Here is a 25408-nt window from a genome sequence, read left to right as displayed (position 1 = left end):
AAAATTAAAGTACTTGATGACTGTGCTGAATCATTTAACTGCTCTCTGATATCTGTGTTATACTTACATGTGCATGGTAACATACTAGTAATGTACAGAAAAGTTACCAAATAGTCCGTTATGATTTTCTAAGTGTTAGAAATTAAAAGTGTTACGAATATATATATATATATGATTTCCTAAGTGTTAGAAATTAAAAGTGTTACGAATATATATATATATATATATATATATATATATATAAGACAAGTTACGGATTAATTAAGCACTTTAACGGAACAACACCGAACCGAATAACCGGACTTTACCCGGAACATAAAAATATTGCCAAACACATTGTTTTTACCTTTCTGAGCTAGTTAGGATTCCCGAACACCCTAACACACCTTATATTACATAACACACCTTAATAAACTAACTAGACATTTGAAACATAACTAATAAGTAACTAGATCATTGAAAACCAACCCATACCCCCCCCCATTCGAACCGGTTATGGATATGGGGGACATCCCCACATTTCTTTTGATTATTTAAATGGTACATGTTGGGGGATTTTGGACACATTGTATGATGGTTAATATTGATTAGTTTATAAATAGGCACTATGGGTTAATCCTTTCATTTTCACCAACACAATCAAACTTGCACTCTCCTCTCTTCTCTTGCTCTTGTTCGGCCGCCCCCTCACCACCACACTACCACCATTCTTGTTCCAAGTTCAAGCATTTCAAGTGTACATCTAGGTGCACAAAGGTGAATAACGGAAGGTGGAACTCACGGATCATCAAGGACCACTCTTATCTTCTTTTAACCACCACATTTCTTCACTCGAACTTCCCTAGTCTCGAACTAGTGGTAAGAACTTAGATCCATTCATTTTTCATGTTATTAGAGTGGTTAATAGTTGTTTGATGATGAAAATCCATGAACACTAAAGAACCATGAACAAAGTCTTGCATATAAACTAACTTGTAATGAAATATTGATGAAACATAATGAAGTGATGATAAACTGAAGTTGTCTTGATTATGTTACTGATTACTTGCTGATCTACTTGTAATATTGATGTTTGATGTTGTTATGATCACTAAACATGTTAACGGAATCAATCGAACACAAGTTAAAAAGATAAAAGCTGAAACAATAGGTTGTTTGGTTTTTACAGCCAACTTCAGTTGGCTGTAACCAGACCGTAACTTAACGAAAAACTGATTTTCTGAAGTCTAGAGTTATGTATTATGAAATACGGTTCTAATGGCACTTGAATCGTAATTTTTGGACTTCGTTTACTATTTTTAAAGTGTCATTTTGTAACAGCAGCTAGAGCTGAATTTTTACTGCTGAAAATATGCATTTTGTTTTCTGTCATAACTTGAGTTCTGTGTAGAGTTAGATCATGAAATTGGTACTGTAGATGGACACTGATGTCGTAGTAATTTTCCACTGGAATTTCGTCAATCCGACTTACAATGAATTTTTAATGAATTATTCCGTGGACTGCAGTCAGAAAAAGATAAATCTGAGTGCAGTCCGGAAAATGATTTTTACTAAAATATTGGTAATGAATCGGTGTAACACCCCAAAAATGGGTTTGTTAATTATACTAGATTAACCAAAAATAAACGGGTAAAATACTGTATGTGGTAAAAGTAAACCCGGTGAATATTAGGATTTAAATAAATAAATAAATCTAATATTTATTAAAAGGATGAAAAAAAATATACTTTGAGAAAACAAAGTATATAAAAGGTCCGAGTTAACGGGACTTAAAATAAAACGGGTTATGAACAAGATAAAATAACTAGGAATAAATAACCTAGTTAGTCACAAGTCTTGTAGTAATAAAGGAATTGGTTAAAACACACTATATGCAACTTGGGGAAAGTAAAGGGGCCGAAAGTGATAAACTAGAAACTAATTTGTAATAAATAAAATATCAAACACCAAAACACACACCTTGAGTGTGTGTTCTGGTCGTCACTTTCAACAGGAGCCAAAGAACTCCCTTGTTCAAACCCTAACTAGCATAAATTCAAGCAAATTGGAAGGGCAAATCACACCCAAATTGAAATCCAAGCACGGATTAGTGATCACCTCAGTGAAGTGATCATAAGGTATGTCAAATTTCACAATTTTGTTCCATCTCAAATTCTTGATGAACTCTAGGAATTCGAAATTTGATCCTGAATGATGGATATTTGGGTGGAAATAGGATGTATGCATGATTAGAATCAAACCCTAGTTAATAAACTAAGGAATTTGAGTGCATGTTAGTAAAACTCATGATCTCTAACTAGGTGTTTAATGGGTTTTGTAGAAACATGATGAACCCTAAAATCATAATGGGTTAAGTGTGGGAAATATTTATAATTCCACACATTAAATAATGACGTAAAGGAATAAATCCTCAGACTTAAAATTCCTAGAAAAAAAAGAGGAGGTAAGATAAGGTGAAAAGGAAACGTTAAACTAAAATTCAATTTTAGTAAGAAACAACGTTTTAGCAAATATGGGTATTATGAGAAAAACTAGAAAAGGATTAATATTAAAGGACTTCGGTCTTAACACTGATAGGTGTAAAAACGAAATGTTCGAAAAGAAGATTCTTGATAATGAAAGGTTATTAAACATGACGTGACATGAAAGTCACTCGTTAAACTTGAGTTATAAAAAGCGTAAAACATGAGATGGGAGTGATACGCTAAAATTGACAAGCCTGGGAATGGGTAATTATGGATTGAAACCAATGTTGATGAATTATGCAAGTACGTAACTTTAGTTCTGATACATTATACTTAGATATTGAATGTAGTTAGTAACTCGAAATAATGCTATGAGAAAATGTAGTGTGTTGTAGAAGTGACGAAGTTCACTAGATAATCAAAATGGGTCAAAAGATTCATTAAGGCATGTTTGGTTGTCGTTGAAATGGTGGGTACTATTAGATAACCAAATGGGTCAAACAAAGGTTGTTTTGGTAATATAGAAGTGACTTGAACGTCACTTGATGATTATGGATCATGAGGGCGTAAAACCATGGAATGGTAATGATACGCCAAAGACCACAAACCCAGGGAATGGGTAGGTATGTCTAGAAGTCATAAATTGTAAGTAGTAAGAAGGTATGATGCAAAACTAAACGGGTCAAATAAATAAAAAGGGTACAGTCAAGGAAAAGTAATATGAAATATAATCACGTTATAGTGTGAACTATGAAATGAAAATAATAAAAGTTCGTAAGCCTGGAGAAGGCAAAATGGATATACCTGAGCGAAGGGGTATAAGGTTAATAAGTCTAATCGCCAAGATAAGTAATTAATAGAGATAAGGGACATAAGATGAAAGTAACGGCTAACGGGGCCTTACACGGGAAAAGCGCATACGCTTCGAAACCAAAAAGACATTACCATACTCTTCTGGTAAGATTATTGAATTCGAGCAATGCTCAAGTAATTACCGAGACTAAGTCCATGGGGGATAAACCCAAGGAAACACGTAAGAAAGGTTTCGGGGACGAAACCTCTTTAAGGGGGGTAGACTTGTAACACCCCAAAAATGGGTTTGTTAATTATACTAGATTAACCAAAAATAAACGGGTAAAATACTGTATGTGGTAAAAGTAAACCCGGTGAATATTAGGATTTAAATAAATAAATCTAATATTTATTAAAAGGATGAAAAAATATACTTTGAGAAAACAAAGTATATAAAAGGTCCGAGTTAACGGGACTTAAAATAAAACGGGTTATGAACAAAGATAAAATAACTAGGAATAAATAACCTAGTTAGTCACAAGTCTTGTAGTAATAAAGGAATTGGTTAAAACACACTATATGCAACTTGGGGAAAGTAAAGGGGCCGAAAGTGATAAACTAGAAACTAATTTGTAATAAATAAAATATCAAACACCAAAACACACACCTTGAGTGTGTGTTCTGGTCGTCACTTTCAACAGGAGCCAAAGAACTCCCTTGTTCAAACCCTAACTAGCATAAATTCAAGCAAATTGGAAGGGCAAATCACACCCAAATTGAAATCCAAGCACGGATTAGTGATCACCTCAGTGAAGTGATCATAAGGTATGTCAAATTTCACTATTTTGTTCCATCTCAAATTCTTGATGAACTCTAGGAATTCGAAATTTGATCCTGAATGATGGATATTTGGGTGGAAATAGGATGTATGCATGATTAGAATCAAACCCTAGTTAATAAACTAAGGAATTTGAGTGCATGTTAGTAAAACTCATGATCTCTAACTAGGTGTTTAATGGGTTTTGTAGAAACATGATGAACCCTAGAATCATAATGGTTAAATTGTGTTAATAGAACTCCTTGAATTTAAATTTAAAGTTTGATGTTAGTACTTGTTAATTATGCTAGAATTTAAGGATTTAGAACTTATGTGTGTAAAATGCAACATATAAATTACATCAAATAAGGTATAAAACTAACCCTTTTTAAGTACTAATGTTGGAAAAAGAGTGTTTTTGTCTTCCTTTTGTATTTTCAGGATGAAATGAGCTCAAATTCACAAAAGAAGCAAAAAGACAGCTAATTCTAACATAAATACAAGAAAAGGAATAAAAGTAGACTGCCCGAACCCTCAACGGCATCCTCCCAAGCGAAGAAGAGAAAACAGAAGCCTGAACACGGCCCGTGCTCAGCCAGCACGGGGCTGTGCCCAAGAAGCAGCAGAAAAGACAAACCTGTAGAAGCTTCTATTGCCCACCACGGGGCCGTGTCCAGTGAGCACGGGGGCGTGGCGAAAGTACAGCAGGCGCATTAATTGTAATTGCGAATTACAATTAATGAAGAGAGAGAGTGTCAGACGGGCACGGGGGCGTGTCCAGCGGACACGGGGCCGTGCCCAGCCTTCTGTTCAGCCTATAAATAGGAGTGCTTGGCTTCATTCCAAATCATCCCTTGGCACACCACCTCTCTCACACTTCATCCACCACCCACCACCACCATAACACCATCATCCACCACCATCATCCATTGTCCATCGTAGAGTGTGTGAGTCGTCTCGGGATCCAAGATTGATAGTAAGAGTTCTTGACAATCAAGGCCATGTTTTCCTAAGTCTCTTACATCACTTGGTGAAGACAAGTGTTTAGTATAATACTTTTTATTTTTAATCTTTTGCACTTTTTATTTGGTTTTGTATTAATGACTTTAATAACTAGTTGCTTATGTTGAAGGTGATCTTTCCTTATCGTTTGTCCGTGGTGTCTTGGCATTATTTTACTGTCTATATAAAATAAAAGATTTTCACCATTCATATCTCCACCGGTCTATATGGAGGTATGTTGGCTACCTGGTCGGGGGTTAAGGGAACGGTTTGGTAAGGGTCTTGCCCTTGTTCAGCGTTTAGAGGTCCTGCAAGGGACCTGGGTCAATTTTAGTAGGATCTCCTTCAATGCCCATAGGTATTGGATGGCGGGGATCCAAACTCTTTGACCCCCTCATAAGTTAACTACTATTAATACTATAACCCGGCTATTTAGGACTGTATCCCTGCTGACTCAGACTACTTAGCCGAGGGTAACGTCACCGCCAAAAGCGGGGCCTACCATAATTTGCATTAATAACTTAATTCATTATCTTCCAATAATCCAACCCTTTAGGATTGTATCCTTGCTGACTCAAACTACTGGGTTGAGGGTAACGTCGCCTTCAAAAGAGGGGCCTACTACAATAACTAAGATAATCTCTTAAACAAGCGCAAAAGTGCGAAAATAATCAAAGGTTATACTAATACACGAGTCGGATCCAAGTGATTCATCTTGTCTATCTGTTTTTATTTTATTTTTTATTTTTCAACATTTAGTTAGTTTTTATTTTCTTAGTTTAAAAACATTTTTCTAACTTTTTGATTTGATTAGACGTTGAGGATAAACCGGTACTAAAAGCTCTTGTGTCCTTGGACGACCTCGGTATCTTACCAACACTATACTACGTCCACGATGGGTGCACTTGCCCATATGTGTGTTTAGTGTTAGTGAATATCGTGTTTTATAAATTTAAAACTTGGCTAAAGGTGTAAAAAAGGGCTTAATTATATATCTAAATTATATACACACCGACACACATCAAGTTTTTGGCGCCGCTGCCGGGGACACAAGGATTTTAAGAAAGTTAGGAATCAACGGCCTAATCATACTTTTATTTCTCTTTTTTATTTTTTAGGATTTTCTTAGTTTTTCAGCTTCTGCAGAGCTCAGCACGGGTCGTGCCCGCTGAACACGCCCCCGTGCTCAATCATTGGAACTGGCAATCCTGTTTTAAGTCAGACAGTAAGCTGAACACGGGGCCGTGCTCACTCAACACGCCCCCGTGCCCAAGATTCTCTTACTGAAAACAGAACCGTTAGATCCCGGCGGTTGGTAATTTCTGACACAAACATGAGTGATAGTAATTCTTTTTACTTTCGGCACTCTTATGGTATGTGGTGTCAATTATGTGGAGGCGAACATGAAGAATTAAAATGTTATTTTCTAAATTATAGGCCCCACTATATAGACCCACCAATTCCTTATAACCTTAAGAGGGGCGAAAGTAAAAATAAGCACTATCTCTCCCTCGAATGCGCCCAGCCAGATATTCTAGGGGAAATGCTCCTTGACGAGTTATTTCAACTAGAAGAACTAATTCTAAATTGGTCAAAAGAACTTAGGAAGGATTTCATTGATCCGCCCCAAGACGATGACCATGAAGAAATGTTGGAGCCGCATTCCGACAACCTCGTTGCTCCCGAAAATACCTTCATACCTAGAAAAGACTTGGACGATAGTCGTCCCTGTGCCGATTGTGCCATGAAGGACTCTCCATCGACTTCGTTCGGTGCATACATAGACCTGAGCGATTCGGCATACACCTTCTTTAACGAGAGCCCGGGAAAGGGTTGGACTTGTCCACCTAGAATAAAAATAGGAATCACCCTCACCGACAACCTCTTGCGTTCTCGCCTTAGTATAGGACAATTAAGGTATCTTAGGCACTTTGGGGTTGTTCCATCCAGTAAGGAACCACCCGATATGAATAAGATCCTTAGGAACAACAAAAACCCATAAGACAGTCTCCAGACACGGGGCCGTGTCCGGCCAACATGCCCCCGTGCTCACCCAAAAGATTTTCTGCTGATTTTGTCAGAATACGGACAAAATGTGTCAGGATTTTCTCTGCACACGGGGCTGTGTCCAGCAGACATAGGGCCGTGTCCAGCATGCTGTCGTTTTCTTTAAATGCAGCCTGATTCCTGCTCATTTTTGACCACTTCACTAGACAGAGATTCCTGGGATCTTCACATATACCATCCTAGGTAAGTGCTAAAAGAAGGTTCCCAAGGACCATCTTGTCCCTTCCACTTTTGTTCATTTCCCCTTCTTTCAAAATTTTTCAACATCTCCTCCATGGAAGCTTGGAAACTCCATGATTCCAACCTTCTATGTAAAGTTTGTAAGATTATTTGCTACGGATTCTTGATTAAAGTTAGTTGTATAACTTCGTTTTAAATTATCTAGACTTAAACCACAGTAAAAAATCATTAAAATAATTTAAAACCCCAAGAATCCTTAGCCAAAAATCCTGCAGACAACTGAACACGGGGCCGTGCTCAGCGAGCACGGGGCCGTGTTCGAGGAACTGTTTTGCAAAAATTTAGCTATCTTCGGTTTCTTTCACAGAAAATGGCCAGCAGAACAAGCGGATCATCTTCAAGAGGTAACCGAAATGGGAGAAGGTCGTCCACAGCAGAAGACTCCCTAGTGAACTACGTTTACGCCTTAAGGGAGGCCATAGACGAAATGACGGGAGTAGAAGAAGCGTTAGTGGACCGTATTAACCATCTGACGGTGGGGTTGGAAGGCTGTCTTCGAGAAGTGAACCTCTTGCACCAGAGGTTAAACCTTCTCACTTCCCCGCCTTTGGTTCCCATCATAACCCAAAAAACGTGGAATGTAGTGCCCGAGGTCATCATTCCGGCCGAATGGTATGCCATGCACCAAGAGCCTCCGCAAAGGGTGGTGCAAGGAGTCCCGGTGAATGTTCCTCCTCAAGCCACTGAGGAAAACGAAGCCGCTTTCTTCCTTCCAAGGGAGATAGAAGAGTGGCTTTGAACAATATCCGAGGAACAATCGGCTAGAGGTCTTACTACATCGGGAAACTATTCCCGAAATTTTCTTAAATAAGTAGAACCCTTTATGATGACCTCGTGTATCCCCCTAGTTATTTAGTTAAGTTTTTAGTTTATTTTGAAACTATATGTATCTCTCTATGTTTGCAATGAAATGATGGTTTCTAAGGTTTGATGGTTTATAATAAATAAAACACACTCGTGGTGATAATGGATGAAAAGGGAACGAGAAAAATGACCCCATGCACAAAGAACGAAGCAACCAGACACAAATCTCCATTACAGAAGGCTCAACACGGGTCGTGCTCAACCAACACGGCCCCGTGCTGAACCACCTGCAGAAAAACGCCCAGTTCAGGTAACTGGACACGGGCCGTGTTCACCAGACACGCCCCCGTGTCCAGGCTTCTGTCTCATTTCTTTAATTTCTGTTACTGGCACCTGAACACGGGGCCGTGTCCGGTCCCCACGGGGCCGTGTCCAGACTGCCAGTAACATAAATCTTTGCTTTTTAACACCACATTACACATCCAATCAACCTAAAAATTTATTTTTGGGACACATTGAGGACAATGTGTAATTTAAGTGTGTGTGTGTGGGGGGGGGGGGGAGCTAACACTTTGAAATTTTGCAAGTCCTAACAACAAGCCTTACACAAAACTCTATTGGAACCGCTAAACACCCCAAAAAAATTTTTCAAAAATTTTTCATTTTTTTCTTTTTACTTGTCTGAAGTTTAAGTTAGGAATCCCAAGATTAATAAGGTTATATTTTTATAAAATTTACAACCGAGAGCGTCGTGATAACAAGAACCAACATAAGAAAATTATGAAACGGCATATCAAGTCTAGTTAAAATTTGATTATATATACTTGATCACATTAAAAACCCATTCCCACAAAAGTGAGCTTTGAGCCTTTATTGAGCATACAAATTTACATCTTTAGACTAAATGCTCATCTTTCGTTTCTTGTGTGAATAGCCGCTTGGTTCTTACAACTCTAGAACTTGCCACGACGATTCATTCCCGGTCCTTACCAACTTAAACCCAAGTAAGTAAATGATGGAGGCATTAGGACTAACCATTTTTCTTTCTACACCATTATTTTTCAATTTTTTTACCACCTACCCAAAATCCCCCTAGTTAACCCCTTTAAGCCTAAACCTTTCGTTTCTTTACCCTAAACCCTTTTTACCCACCAAAAACCCTTTTTATTTTTCACCCTTTATTTTAGTAATAAGCTCGGTTTTTCGCAAGCTCGTTCTTTTATGTGACTAAAAAAAATGATGATGAAGTTAAAAACAAACAAAGCTATGCAAACAAAAGCTTGTTTGGAGAAATACTTCAAAATAAAAAGTCACTAAAAACAAAATGTGTTACGAAAACCGACGCTTTTTACGCCTTTCACCCTTTTACTAACCACTAACCCAACCACCCACCTTTAGCCCAAGCCTAACCCTTCACCCAAAAAGTCCTCTTGATATTTACAAAGGTATAAAGTTAAAAAGGAGGAGGATTGATTGCTTGGCAAGCCTATGGAAGGCGTAAGTTCCATGCCGCTCTCGAGTGATTCACAAAAAAAAATACACCTTCGGCCGAGTGTTGAGTGATTTCTCCAGTGAGGTATGTGAACTTGTATATATATGGAATTTTAAAAAAGGCATGTTATGCCCAAATAAGTAATTTATCCTATGAAACGTTCTAAATAAATCATAACGAATAGGATTGTAAATAAATAAAAATAAAACCCAAAAAGATCTTGGATTCCCGACACTCTATGACAAGCCAAAAACCTTCTCTTCTACCCATTCCATTTGGGAGTGTAAGCCACATTTAAAGAGTTTTGCTTGAGGACAAGCAAAAGTTCAAGTGTGGGGGTATTTGATGTGTGTAAAATGCAACATATAAATTACATCAAATAAGGTATAAAACTAACCCTTTTTAAGTACTAATGTTGGAAAAAGAGTGTTTTTGTCTTCCTTTTGTATTTTAAGGATGAAATGAGCTCAAATTCACAAAAGAAGCAAAAAGACAGCTAATTCTAACATAAATACAAGAAAAGGAATAAAAGTAGACTGCCCGAACCCTCAACGGCATCCTCCCAAGCGAAGAAGAGAAAACAGAAGCCTGAACACGGCCCGTGCTCAGCCAGCACGGGGCCGTGCCCAAGAAGCAGCAGAAAAGACAAACCTGTAGAAGCTTCTATTGCCCACCATGGGGCCGTGTCCAGTGAGCACGGGGGCGTGGCGAAAGTACAGCAGGCGCATTAATTGTAATTGCGAATTACAATTAATGAAGAGAGAGAGTGTCAGACGGGCACGGGGGCGTGTCCAGCGGACACGGGGCCGTGCCCAGCCTTCTGTTCAGCCTATAAATAGGAGTGCTTGGCTTCATTCCAAATCATCCCTTGGCACACCACCTCTCTCACACTTCATCCACCACCCACCACCACCATAACACCATCATCCACCACCATCATCCATTGTCTATCGTAGAGTGTGTGAGTCGTCTCGGGATCCAAGATTGATAGTAAGAGTTCTTGACAATCAAGGCCATGTTTTCCTAAGTCTCTTACATCACTTGGTGAAGACAAGTGTTTAGTATAATACTTTTTATTTTTAATCTTTTACACTTTTTATTTGGTTTTGTATTAATGACTTTAATAACTAGTTGCTTATGTTGAAGGTGATCTTTCCTTATCGTTTGTCCGTGGTGTCTTGGCATTATTTTATTGTCTATATAAAATAAAAGATTTTCACCATTCATATCTCCACGGTCTATATGGAGGTATGTTGGCTACCTGGTCGGGGGTTAAGGGAACGGTTTGGTAAGGGTCTTGCCCTTGTTCAGCGTTTAGAGGTCCTTCAAGGGACCTGGGTCAATTTTAGTAGGATCTCCTTCAATGCCCATAGGTATTGGATGGCGGGGATCCAAACTCTTTGACCCCCTCATAAGTTAACTACTATTAATACTATAACCCGGCTATTTAGGACTGTATCCCTGCTGACTCAGACTACTTAGCCGAGGGTAACGTCACCGCCAAAAGCGGGGCCTACCATAATTTGCATTAATAACTTAATTCATTATCTTCCAATAATCCAACCCTTTAGGATTGTATCCTTGCTGACTCAAACTACTGGGTTGAGGGTAACGTCGCCTTCAAAAGAGGGGCCTACTACAATAACTAAGATAATCTCTTAAACAAGTGCAAAAGTGCGAAAATAATCAAAGGTTATACTAATACACGAGTCGGATCCAAGTGATTCATCTTGTCTATCTGTTTTTATTTTATTTTTTATTTTCAGCATTTAGTTAGTTTTTATTTTCTTAGTTTAAAACATTTTTCTAACTTTTTGATTTGATTAGACGTTGAGGATAAACCGGTACTAAAAGCTCTTGTGTCCTTGGACGACCTCGGTATCTTACCAACACTATACTACGTCCACGATGGGTGCACTTGCCCATATGTGTGTTTAGTGTTAGTGAATATCGTGTTTTATAAATTTAAAACTTGGCTAAAGGTGTAAAAAAGGGCTTAATTATATATCTAAATTATATACACACCGACACACATCAAGAACACTTAGATAGGCTGGAGAAATTTGATGTTTCGTGTTGCACACAAGGTGCTTGATGAAATGCTTGAACAAGAAAATATAACAAAGCTGATTGGGATTAAAAATTATTGGGCTGCAGTTTTTAAAAAATCATATAAAATCACTGGAACGACCTGTGAGGTTGAGCCTTATATGCTCAGAAAGCTATTGAAACATACTACGTTTTATGTTTGAACAAACGGGTCAAAACAGTGTCCGAAGTCGGCTGAACTGTTTTGACAGCAAGCTGATTGGAAGCATTTTGACTTCGGAGTTGATTTTGCAAAAATCATAATTAATTCTAGGATGCTCGGATTGAGCTGATTCTTTTTGGGATGGAAAGATATTTTAGTATTCTTCATTTCATCTTTGATCACGAAGGGCTAAATAAGACCGCAAAGTGGTCAAAAGAGTTGATTCAACAGCTACATTGTAAAGTTGCTGCACATTTTATTGATAAACTTAATCCAAGGAAAGTTGTATTTTGTTCATACTTTGCCTTGTTTATAAAACAATGGTTTCATGAATATTAAGCATGTTATTTTGCTTATTTCAAGTATTTAAAATACCTACAAATAAGCTTGTCAACGAAGTTGTGAAAATGATAAAAAGAATGATTAAAGCATATAATACATATGGGTAGTTTGACTACTAAGAAGTAAAACTGACCTATGACTTAGTTAAGTAAATTATATGCAAGAAACCCCATAGGAAATGGTAGCCATAATATGAAATGACTAAACTAACCATTTTATGGGTAATATGATAGTTTGACTCTTGACGAACTAGGTGAAGCTTGGAGGAGATGATCAAACGGGATAAAGGCACGAGTAAGACTTGCTTGGATGAAAGGTAAGTAAACCTTACACCTATTTTTTTTAGCATACAATATTTATTCTATAGGTGATAAATACAATAATAGATCATGTTCGAATTATGGGTTCCGACACGAAACGAAATGGGTCGGAACGAATAAAAACGTTTAAAATCATGATTAATGGTGAAAGAGGTAAAATTGTAATTTAGTCATAAATCGACTAAGAATTTATGATTTTTCTTAAAGTTACCTCATAGCTTAACTAATAATGGAAAAAAGGGCAAAATGGTAATTTAGTCACGTGATGACTAATTGTAATCGAGATTAAAAGGATACCCACGGCGTAAGCCGAACTGGGTCAAATATGTAAGAAAAAAAGGGGAAATTTTTGTGGTAAAATCCGTAATGGGCCGGATGCGTGATTGAGTAATTAGAAACCATGATTTGTAATAAATATAATTGTTTGGTCGTATAGACCAAATGGGTCAAATGATGGTGATAACATCATATGACCATATCGACTAATGTTGGTTGTTAAGTCACATGTTTACAGGAACGAATAGCAATTTGGATAATTGGGTCATCATAAAATATTGAATTAATAATAGCAAGGTATAAACGGGTCTATACGTTGACTCGAGCCAGGTACGCTTATATATAGATTTATAGTTAAAAGTGTTTAACTTCCCTTAACGGGTCAAAAGGAGTAGATAGGTAAAATGGGTTCAGAATTCATAAGAAACCCATAATTTGAACCTTGCACATTAGTAAATTGATATAACGTGATATGCATGATATTTTAAAAAGGGTAATTAACAAGTTTGTTCGATAAATCACAAACGGGTCAAAAAGTGTCATAATTGAATTTCTAGCCGAGAGCTTGAAAGTTAAAATTTTGTGAATTTAGATGTCGGGTTTTCACTCCGTAAGATGGAGAATTAAATTACGAACGCGTAGGAAAAAGAATCACGAAAAACGGACTTGTAGAATGAAAGTTATGCACCTTAGAAGTTGAAAAATTGAAAGAAAATGGTGATGGGCAAAAGTGCAGGATTTTAACCTGCACCTGCTAGAAAACGGTCTCCCACTCGGCACGCGAAGGGAGTCACTTGTTCTGGCGCGACACGCGGGCGTGCTCGCGGCCCGCTAAGGATTGAAAGGAATCTGTCGCGTGGCGCGACAGATCAAAAATTTGAAATTTTATTTTTTTTGTTATTTGTATGATACCAAGAACTTGTTTTTACATGTTATAAAGTTGTCAAAACTAACAATTGATGTGGTTTTGACCTTAGGTGATGTTCGTCTCATTTCGGATGCCGATCAAGCAAGAATTCAAGAACCGAACACAAAGTTTTGAAGCTTCCGCGCTAACCTAATCTTGTTTGAGACAATGTTTATTTGTAAACACTAAACTCAATGTTGTATGTTTAAACTAGTTAGTTTGTAAACTAGAATACCATAACCATGTAAACTTAGTTTTTATAACTAAGTTTTGAAATGATGCATTTTGAAATTAAAAAAAATGCGTGTTTTTAGTTTAAAATCCTAAAACAATGAGACGGGTGTTACAATCGGATCCCGAGATTTTTACAAAATAATATTTGGATCGTTTAGCACCTTGTGTAAAAAGTTGGGAATTTTTGAAATAAGATGACTATTTTATTAAAATGCTCGAAAACAGCCCAGTTTTTGATATTTAAGATGAAATGACATAAGTAGTAATTTGCGTGCCTAAATGTCGAGTATGTTATCTGTGAATGATCTAACATGTTGTGTGTCGATAAAAGTGTTATGTGCAATGTTGCATGTTTATTTGTGAATGGGAATAGATGGGGAGTTTACATGGGCATAAACCGTTAAAGTAATACATGTTATGTGATAGATACGTGTAGGAACTTTGTGCTCTATTTGAAAACCACTAAATGACTAACTGGTAATCATATTAGGACGTGATTGACCGACCTTGACTGTTAGCTATATTTGAGAATCTAACCGAGCAAACCGAGGTGAGTTCACACACTTTCTAAGGCATGGGATTCCCGGTGGTTTGGGAATGGGTTAAAGAATTTGAAACTGAATCTACATATCCTCCTTGGGTAGGATATGTACGGCCATCCTCCTTGGGTAGGATGCCAATATTATTCCTGCGTATTCTCCTTGGGTAGAACTACATACGTTCGTCCTCCTTGGGTAGGACAACAACCTTAAAACTTACTAGACAAAACTCTATCATTAAGTCCCTCATTTTATATCGACTTAATCGCCGAGGCCAATGGCGAGCAGGTCATTAGTTAATAGCGCTATTAGGTTTAACAAACCTCACACCGTGCCAGTCGGACGGGCGTGCACTAATGGACTATGGCAAACCATCAGTGATGATAGACACTGATGTAGGGCACAACTTACTTGCGTAGTAGTCGATATCATACGGTCTAGTAGTTCACATGGGGAAGCCCCCACTAATCATAGACATGTTTGGGTAATAAAGAATGAACTGGTTAATCATGCTTTCAACTACGGGGTAACCCCCATGGCAATTACGCCAACGAAAGACAAACCACGTTTTCAGAAACAACTTAAAACTAATCAACCAACCGTGAACTCACTCAACTTTGTTGTTGACTCGTTGTTACATGCCTTACAGGTTGTTGAATGCTTGGAGCTTGCACGAGGAAGGAGTCGTTGTGGGATACGGACTGTTATGTCCCGTGCTTAATATTTAAATCCTTATGAACTTATTAAACTCACGCTTTGGACTTTAAACTTATAAACTATGGACTTATGTTTTGGATTTACGTTTATGCTTCCGCTGTTTAATTTAAACTTGGTTACCTAGCTTTTGGTCACCAATTGTATTGTGGTTGGTTCTATTTACTTAATTACGTCGTTTAATATGATTGGTGGCTCGATCCTGGTCACGTCACGCCTCCAAGCGGTGGTACTCCGCATGGTGGATTTTGAGGGTGTGACAGATTGGTATCAGAGCCATTGGTTATAGTGAACTTGGTTTTAAAAAGGGAAAAGCTTTTTGATAAAACCAGACTATAACCGGTACAGTGCTCAACGATCCACAACGACGCTTCGCTCCATGTGCAAGACTCGACACAATAGGTGGTATGATCTATGTTATATTGTCGGTTAGATTGTTTACACTGTACATTAGTTAACGTGATAATTGCTATTTGAACCTTGTTTGTTTACTCTCTCCTGTCGTCCCACACTTACGCACTTTCGCGACACTTTCCTCACTTACGTTGCTTCGTTGTGAAGATCATGAACGGACACGGAGGACGTATCAACCTAACTCAAGCCCAGTTGACAGCTCTGATCAATGAACGAATTGCTGAGGCACTCGCAGCTGTTCCTGCAGGAGGTATAACCTGCCATATCAACCCATCTTAGGACGTTTAGATCCTACCTTCGCAAACCAACCCTCGTGCTTAACCTTGTCTTTTACTCTCGCACCACAGGTCAACATGCTCAGCCTCCTGTGTGCACGTTCAAAACCTTCATGGACTGCCGACCTAGTACTTTCAGCGGCACAGAAGGAGCTGTAGGCCTTCTTCACTGGTTCGAGAAGCTGGAGTCTGTTTTCGAGATGTGCGAATGCCCTGAAGATCGTAGGGTGAAATGTGCTACTGGAACACTTGAAGGTGTTGCGTTAACCTGGTGGAAGGCACAGGTTCAACTGCTTGGGTTGGCGGTTGCTAATGCCACCCCATGGAACGGTTTCAAAGAACTGATCAAAGAGGAGTACTGCAGTCGTGACGACATCCACAAGCTGGAGGTGGAATTTTTCAATTTGAAGATGATGGGGTCTGAGATTGAGGCATACACGAAGATGTCAAATGAGCTAGCCATCTTGTGCCCTACTATGGTGGATCCTCCTGTCAAGCGTATCGAACTGTACCTTAAGGGCTTGGTGCCAGAAATTCAAAGCCACATAACCTCAGCTAATCTTGGCACCATTCAGCAAGTCGTCAAGTTGGCTCATCGTCTCACCGATCAGGAAGTTGAGCAGAACAGGTTGCCCAAGCGTATTAGCGCTACTACTTCTGATGCTCCCAACGATAATAAGCGCAAGTGGGATGGAAATTTAGGCAAGGGTTCTGCTTCAGCTCAATCCTAGCAGCGAAAGACAGACGAGTACAGGAGCCCCAGTCAGCAGTCTTCTGGGAATCAAGGTCAGGGTGGGTACAAGGGAAATCACCCTAAGTGCAATCGATGTAATCTGCATCACAGCGGGCAGTGCAACAAAGGCCGTTGTCAGAGATGTCACAAGCTGGGTCATGAAGCCAAAGATTGCAGGAGCCCACATCCTGCGAATCAGAATCGCCAACAACAACAACAAGCTCCACAAGACCACCACCAGCAGCATCAGCAGGGCAATAAAGGATGCTTTCAGTGTGGCGCTGAAGGCCACTTTAAGAGGAACTGCCCCCAGCTGAACCAAAACCAGAACAACAACCAAAGAAACGGGAACCACAATGGAAACAACAACGGAGGCAACAACGGAGGTAACAATAATGGCTATGGTGCCCAAGGTCGGGTGTTCGTGATTGGTCAGGGTGAAGCAAGGAACGATCCCAACGTTGTGATGGGTAAGTTTCTTCTAGATGATTTCTTTGTTACTGTTTTATTTGATTCGGGTGCCGATACTAGCTACGTGTCCTTAAAAGTTAGTCAGATGCTTAAGCGTACTCCAACACAATTGAACACCAAGCACATCGTAGAGTTAGCAAATGGTAAAAGTTTAGAGGCTACACAAGTAGTTAAGGGTTGCAAGCTTGTCCTTGCCGATCAGACCTTCTCCATCGACCTTATTCCTATCGTTCTGGGTAGTTTCGACGTCATTATTGGGATGGATTGGTTATCTCGTCAGCAAGCGGAAATCCTTTGCAACGAGAAGATTGTCTGCATCCCTCGTTCTGGTAAAGAACCCCTCATGATTTGTGGCGACAAGAGTGGTGCTGTTGTAGGCATCATCTCTTTCCTTAAAGCCCAGAAGTGTTTGCGAAAGGGCCACACAGCTATTCTAGCCCTCGTTTCTGATGCATCCTTAGAAGAAAAGAAGATAGAAGACATTCCTATTGTGCGCAACTTTCCAGAGGTATTTCCTGAAGAATTACCTGGTCTTCCGCCTCATCGACAAGTCGAGTTTCAGATCGAGCTAGCTCCTGGAGCAGCGCCCATAGCTCGAGCACCTTATCGTCTAGCTCCATCAGAACTCGAAGAATTGTCTACACAACTACAAGAACTCTTGGAAAAGGGTTTCATACGTCCTAGCTCTTCGCAATGGGGAGCTCCAGTGTTATTCGTGAAAAAGAAAGACGGTACCTTTAGAATGTGTATTGACTACCGCGAACTCAACAAGGTGACCGTGAAGAATCGTTATCCTCTTCCACGCATTGACGACTTATTCGACCAGTTGCAAGGGTCGAGTTTCTATTCCAAGATTGACCTAAGGTCAGGCTACCATCAACTGAGAGTCCGAGACGAGGATGTCCCTAAAACAGCATTTAGGACTCGTTACGGCCATTATGAGTTTCTGGTTATGCCTTTCGGATTGACGAATGCACCTGCGGTCTTCATGGATCTCATGAACCGAGTGTGCAAGCCTTACCTGGATAAGTTTGTCATAGTGTTCATCGATGACATCCTGATCTATTCTAAGAGTCAGGAGGAACACGAGCAACATCTGAGGCTTATTTTGGAACTCCTTCGAAAAGAGCAGTTGTATGCCAAGTTTTCGAAATGTGACTTCTGGCTTCGCGAAGTCCACTTTCTACGCCATGTGGTAAACAAGGATGGGATTCATGTAGATCCATCCAAGGTTGACTTGATCAAGAACTGGCCTGCAACCCCGTACACCAACAGAAATCCGCCAATTCTTGGGTTTGGCAGGATATTACAGAAGGTTCATCAAGGATTTCTCAAAGATTGCGCAACCTCTCACTTCACTGACTCAGAAGGGTGTCACCTATCGCTGGGGTGATGCACAGGAATCTGCATTTCAACACTTGAAAGATACACTTTGTAGCGCACCTATCCTCTCATTACCCGAAGGCACAGATGATTTTGTGGTTTATTGCGACGCTTCCATCCAAGGACTTGGTTGCGTGTTGATGCAACGTGACAAGGTCATTGCCTACGCATCGCGCCAACTTAAGGTTCACGAAAAGAACTACACTACACACGACTTGGAATTGAGAGCAGTTGTTTTCGCACTTAAGATATGGAGACATTACCTGTACGGTACCAAGTGCACCATTTACACCGATCACAGGAGTCTCGAGCATATCTTCAAGCAAAAGGGATTGAATTTGCGACAGCGCCGATTGGTCGAGCTCTTGAATGATTACGAGTGTGCGATCAAGTATCATCCGGGAAAAGCCAATGTTGTGGCCGACGCACTCAGTCGAAAGGATACTATACCTAAGCGTGTACGTGCGTTACAGCTTACCATCCAATCTAACCTCCCCGCTCAGATTCGCGATGCTCAGGTTGAAGCATTGAAGGCGGAGAACATCAGGGCTGAGTCCTTACGAGGATCGAGGCAGCGGCTAGAACAAAAGGAAAACGGCGCCTACTATGTTAACGGACACATCTGGGTTCCATTTTATGGAGACTTATGCGAGCTTGTGATGGATAAAGCACATAACTCTCGTTATTCAGTACATCCTGGTTCGGATAAGATGTACCACGACCTAAAACTACATACTGGTGGCCTGGTATGAATGCCAGCATAGCAACCTACGTCAGTAAATGCTTGACCTGTGCTAGGGTCAAGGTCGAATACCAGAAACCATCAGGCCCACTTCAACAACCAGGGATCCCGAAATGGAAATGGGAACAAATTTCCATGGATTTCGTTACTGGCCTGCCTAGATCTCAACACGGTAATGATACCGTTTGGGTAATCGTGGATCGACTGACCAAGTCCGCACATTTTCTGGCCATCAAGGAAATGGATAAGTTTTCTACCCTAGCGGACATCTACCTAAAGGAAGTGGTATCAAGGCACGGAGTGCCAACCTCCATCATTTCTGATCGTAACGCGCGTTTTACCTCTGAACTGTGGCAAGCCATGCGCAAGTCTTTTGGCTCACGTTTAGACATGAGCACGGCATATCATCCACAGACGGATGGGCAATCTGAACGCACCATCCAGACCCTTGAAGACATGCTTCGGGCATTTGTAATCGATTTTGGTAATGGCTGGGAAAAGCACCTCCCGCTAGTGGAGTTTTCGTATAACAACAGCTACCACACCAGCATCCAGGCTGCTCCATTCGAGGCATTGTATGGACGGAAGTGCCGATCACCTCTCTGTTGGGCAGAAGTTGGTGACAGTCAAATCACTGGTCCAGAACTCGTAGTAGATACAACCGAGAAGATTGCTCAGATACGACAACGAATGGCGGCAGCTCGTGACCGTCAGAAAAGCTATGCTGATAAGCGAAGAAAGCCACTCGAATTCCTGGTTGGGGATCGAGTGCTACTCAAAGTCTCACCTTGGAAATGTGTGGTTCGTTTTGGCAAACGAGGCAAACTCAATCCGCGTTATGTCGGATCGTTTGAAATCATTGAGAAAATTGGCAAGGTGGCCTACAGGTTGAATCTACCTGAAGAACTCAGCGGAGTTCACAACGTATTCTACGTGTCAAATCTGAAGAAGTGCCTGTCAGACGCGACCCTCATAGTTCCTCTCAAGGAGCTCACTATCGACGACCAGCTGCGATTCATCGAAGAACCAGTAGAGATTACGGATCGAGATGTTAAAATTCTTAAGCGCACCAGGATACCTCTTGTCCGAGTTCGTTGGGATTCCCGTCGTGGCCCAGAGTATACCTGGGAACGAGAAGACCAAATGAAACTCAAATATCCCCAGCTGTTTAAGAAAGGTGCAACCACTACTGAGGCTGAAGCTACAACAGAATTTCGGGACAAAATTCCAAATCAACGGGGGGGGGGGGGGGGGGATGATGTGACACCCCAGGAAAACCAGGAAACCAACGCAACATAACTAGCTTCCTCAGTAACCACGTGCTAAATTTCGGGACGAAATTTTCTTAACAGGGAGAGAATGTGACAACCCCCAAAATTCCATGTATTCCGTACAATTTATTAATGAAAATTAAAGTACTTGATGACTGTGCTGAATCATTTAACTGCTCTCTGATATCTATGTTATACTTACATGTGCATGGTAACATACTAGTAATGTACAGAAAAGTTACCAAATAGTCTGTTATGATTTCCTAAGTGTTAGAAATTAAAAGTGTTACAAAAATATATATATAAGACACGTTACGGATTAATTAAGCACTTTAACGGAACAACACCGAACTGAATAACCGGACTTTACCCGAAACATAAAAATATTGCCAAACACATTGTTTTTACCTTTCTGAGCTAGTTAGGATTCCCGAACACCCTAACACACCTTATATTACATAACACACCTTAATAAACTAACTAGACATTTGAAACATAAGTAATAATTAACTAGATCATTGAAAATCAACCCATACCCCCCCCCCATTCGAACCGGTTATGGATATGGGGGACATCCCCACATTTCTTTTGATTATTTAAATGGTACATGTTGGGGGATTTTGGACACATTGTATGATGGTTAATATTGATTAGTTTATAAATAGGCACTATGGGTTAATCCTTTCATTTTCACCAACACAATCAAACTTGCACTCTCCTCTCTTCTCTTGCTCTTGTTCGGCCGCCCCCTCACCACCACACTACCACCATTCTTGTTCCAAGTTCAAGCATTTCAAGTGTACATCTAGGTGCACAAAGGTGAATAACGGAAGGTGGAACTCATGGATCATCAAGGACCACTCTCATCTTCTTTTAACCACCACATTTCTTCACTCGACCTTGCCTAGTCTCGAACTAGTGGTAAGAACTTAGATCCGTTCATTTTTCATGTTATTAGAGTGGTTAATAGTTATTTGATGATGAAAATTCATGAACACTAAAGAACCATGAATAAAGTCTTGCATATAAACTAACTTGTAATGAAATATTGATGAAACATAATGAAGTGATGATAAACTGAAGTTGTCTTTGCTGATCTACTTTTAATATTGATGTTTGATGTTGTTGTGATCACTAAACATGTTAACGGAATCAATCGAACACAAGTTAAAAAGATAAAAGCTGAAACAGTAGGCTGTTTGGTTTTTACAGCCAACTTCAGTTGGCTGTAACCACACTGTAACTTAATGAAAAACTGATTTTCTGAAGTCTAGAGTTATGTATTATGAAATACGGTTCTAATGGCACTGGAATCGTAATTTTTGGACTTCGTTTACTATTTTTAAAGTGTCATTTTGTAACAGCAGCTAGAGCTGCATTTTTACTGCTGAAAATATGCATTCTGTTTTCTGTCATAACTTGAGTTCTGTGTAGAGTTAGATCATGAAATTGGTACTGTTGATGGACACTGATGTCGTAGTAATTGTCCCACTAGAATTTCATCAATCCGACTTACAATGAATTTTTAATGAATTATTCCGTGGACTGCAGTCAGAAAAAGATAAATCTGAGTGTAGTCCGGAAAATGAGTTTTAGTAAAATATTGGTAATGAATCGGATCCTGAGATTTTTACACAATAATATTTGGATCGTTTAGCACCTTCTGTAAAAAGTTGGGAATTTTTGAAATAAGATGACTATTTTATTAAAATTCTCGAAAACAGCCCAATTTTAGATATTTAAGATGAAATGACATAAGTAGTAATTTGCGTGTCTAAATGTCGAGTATGTTATCTGTGAATGATCTAACATGTTGTGTGTCGATAAAAGTGTTATGTGCAATGTCGTATGATTATTTGTGAATGGGAATAGATGGGGAGTTTACATGGGCATAAACCGTTAAAGTAATACATGTTATGTGATAAATACGTGTAGGAACTTTGTGATCTATTTGAAAACCACTAAATGACTAACTGGTAATCATATTAGGACGTGATTGACCGACCTTGACTGTTAGCTATATTTGAGAATCTAACCGAGCAACCCGAGGTGAGTTCACACACTTTCTAAGGCATGGGATTCCCGGTGGTTTGGGAATGGGTTAAAGAATTTAAAACTGAATCTATATATCCTCCTTGGGTAGGATATGTACGACCATCCTCCTTGGGTAGGATGCCAATAACCCGAGGTGAGTTCACACACTTTCTAAGGCATGGGATTCCCGGTGGTTTGGGAATGGGTTAAAGAATTTAAAACTGAATCTACATATCCTCCTTGGGTAGGATATGTACGGCCATCCTCCTTGGGTAGGATGCCAATATTATTCCTGCGTATTCTCCTTGGGTAGAACTACGTACGTTCGTCCTCCTTGGATAGGACAACAACCTTCAAACTTACTAGACAAAACTCTATCATTAAGTCCCTCATTTTATATCGACTTAATCGCCGAGGCCAATGGCGAGCGGGTCATTAGTTAATAGCGCTATTAGGTTTAACAAACCTCACACCGTGCCAGTCGGACGGGCGTGTACTAATGGACTATGGCAAACCATCAGTGATGATAGACACTGATGTAGGGCACAACTTACTTGCGTAATAGTCGATATCATACGGTCTAGTAGTTCACATGGGGAAGCCCCCACTAATCATAGACATGTTTGGGTAATAAAGAATGAACTGGTTAATCATGCTTTCAACTACGGGGTAACCCCCATGGCAATTACGCCAATGAAAGACAAACCACGTTTTCAAAAACAACTTAAAACTAATCAACCAACCGTGAACTCACTCAACTTTGTTGTTGACTCGTTGTTACATGCCTTACAGGTCGTTGAATGCTTGGAGCTTGCACGAGGAAGGAGTCGTTGTGGGATACAGACTGTTATGTTCCGTGCTTAATATTTAAATCCTTATGAACTTATTAAACTCACGCTTTGGACTTTAAACTTATAAACTTTGGACTTATGTTTTGGATTTACGTTTATGCTTCCGCTGTTTAATTTAAACTTGGTTAACTAGGTTTTGGTCACCAATTGTATTGTGCTTGGTTCTATTTACTTAATTACGTCATTCAATATGATTGGTGGCTCGATCATGGTCACGTCACGCCTCCAAGCGGTGGGACTCCGCATGGTGGATTTTGGGGGTGTGACAATTAGCTACCTCATGTTATGTTGATGATATGACAAGATGTCACTAAACTCCTTTTGGCTTATTTTTTGTTGGTGACAAAGATTTAGATAAGTATATATGAATTACATTAAGTAATTTACTTTGGTAGTAAACCTTTTAGTTATCGCATGCGGATACAAATAATATGTGTGATAATATTAGTGAATATTAATTTTGATATTATCAATCAAACTCATAAACTCATGCGGTAATTTCTGTTTATTATTAAAATTAATAGTGGCAATAACTAATAGAATGCCATATTTTACTAAACATTAGCATACCTTAGAACTGTTGTATGAAATTTTCATGGAAACTTATGTAAGATTGGATGATTGAACCAATAAAGTATCATTTAATATTTAATATTGAAGTTTAAGTTAGCCATTTTATGTAATTATGTGTATTGTTGAACAATGAAACTTTCGACTATTCATTTGATTATACACAAAGTGAATTCCTAGCCTAATTTACATAATATAGCATTTCTTGCCCAAAAGTGTTATGTTATATTTATGTGCTTTACCTTATTGTGTATGTATGTCCATCATGATACATGAATTTTGGTCAAAGCCAAAGCGAAGCCGGAGTTCATGTAGAACAATGAGAAAGTCTATATTTATGTGTGTTCATAATATGTGAATTTTGGTCAAAGCCAAAGCGAAGTCAGAATTCATGTAGAACACTAAAGACGGTCTATTATTTATATCGTTCATAATGTTGGATTTTGGTTAAAGCCAAAGCGAAGCCAAAATTCAGGTAGAACATTAAGTTGGTATTTATTTACGTATGTTCATAATACATGAATTTTGGTCAAAACCAAAGCGAAGCCAAAGTTCACGTAGAACAATAAGTCAATCGATTATGTATGTTCATAATACATAAATTTTGGTCAAAGCCAAAGCGAAGCCAAATTTATGTAGAACATCAAGACAATCTGTTATTTATATACGTTCATAATGTCTGAATTTTGGTCAAAGCCAAAGCGAAGCCAAAATTCAGGTAGAACCTTAAGTTAGTCTATTATTTTTGTGTTATAGTAGACTATATCTTCAATATAATAATTTGTGTCTGCCTTACTTGATTTACCCATAATGTAAATCACTCCAAGCTTCTTTTTAAGTTTGGATCTCATCTATTTCATCCACTCTAATTTCAAAACCTAAAAATTTTTGCTTACTAAAGAGTTTCTACAAAATTTGCTCTTGTTGGAATGTTGGATTGTTGATTATTTCTTAAGATATGATAATGCTAGTGCTCTTTTCTGATAAAAGTTTTACAGAAGAAAACTAGAGCATGACTAGTGGGATAAGTCAAACATTATATCTCTTATGATAATCAAGAACCCACTAAATTATTGCTATCATGTGAGCCATTCTAGATTCTAAATTTTTTTAAGACTAATTTATTTTGTTTTGAAGAATCAAAATAACTCCTAAGACGCATGCATTACTCTAGATTCTTACTATAAAGATTAGTGGCATAGGTGAATACATCATGATGTACAATACCATGACCCATAATTTAAAGGTTTACACATGGAAATCAGTACACTTTTCCGGTGCATTACATATAACTTTTCCACTAATACCATAAGTTGCCTTAAGAATCAATTATTACACTCAAGAGTACCATAGGAAAATGAGTGTGTTGATTAGCAGCATATGTACAGGAAAAGGGATGCAT

The 25408-nt window shown here is 39.1% G+C and overlaps 1 long non-coding RNA gene across 2 annotated transcripts; it reads left to right on the top strand.

The window, feature by feature from the left end:
- The first annotated feature begins 1976 nt into the window (after positions 1–1976).
- On the top strand, positions 1977–14051 carry LOC110938933. 2 transcript variants are annotated; one of them, XR_004893785.1, is made up of 3 exons: positions 1977–2117; positions 12506–12588; positions 13846–14051. It is a non-coding gene; the product is annotated as an uncharacterized LOC110938933 (long non-coding RNA). The 2 variants fall into 2 exon arrangements; XR_002591829.2 differs by lacking the exon at positions 1977–2117 and adding an exon at positions 3942–4082.
- The last annotated feature ends 11357 nt before the right edge of the window (positions 14052–25408 follow it).

This window comes from Helianthus annuus, chromosome 5, assembly GCF_002127325.2.
Source record: "Helianthus annuus cultivar XRQ/B chromosome 5, HanXRQr2.0-SUNRISE, whole genome shotgun sequence".
Taxonomy (NCBI): Eukaryota; Viridiplantae; Streptophyta; class Magnoliopsida; order Asterales; family Asteraceae; genus Helianthus; species Helianthus annuus.
Note: the sequence above shows the minus strand (reverse complement) of the source record. Positions and strands in the feature narration are given on the sequence as shown.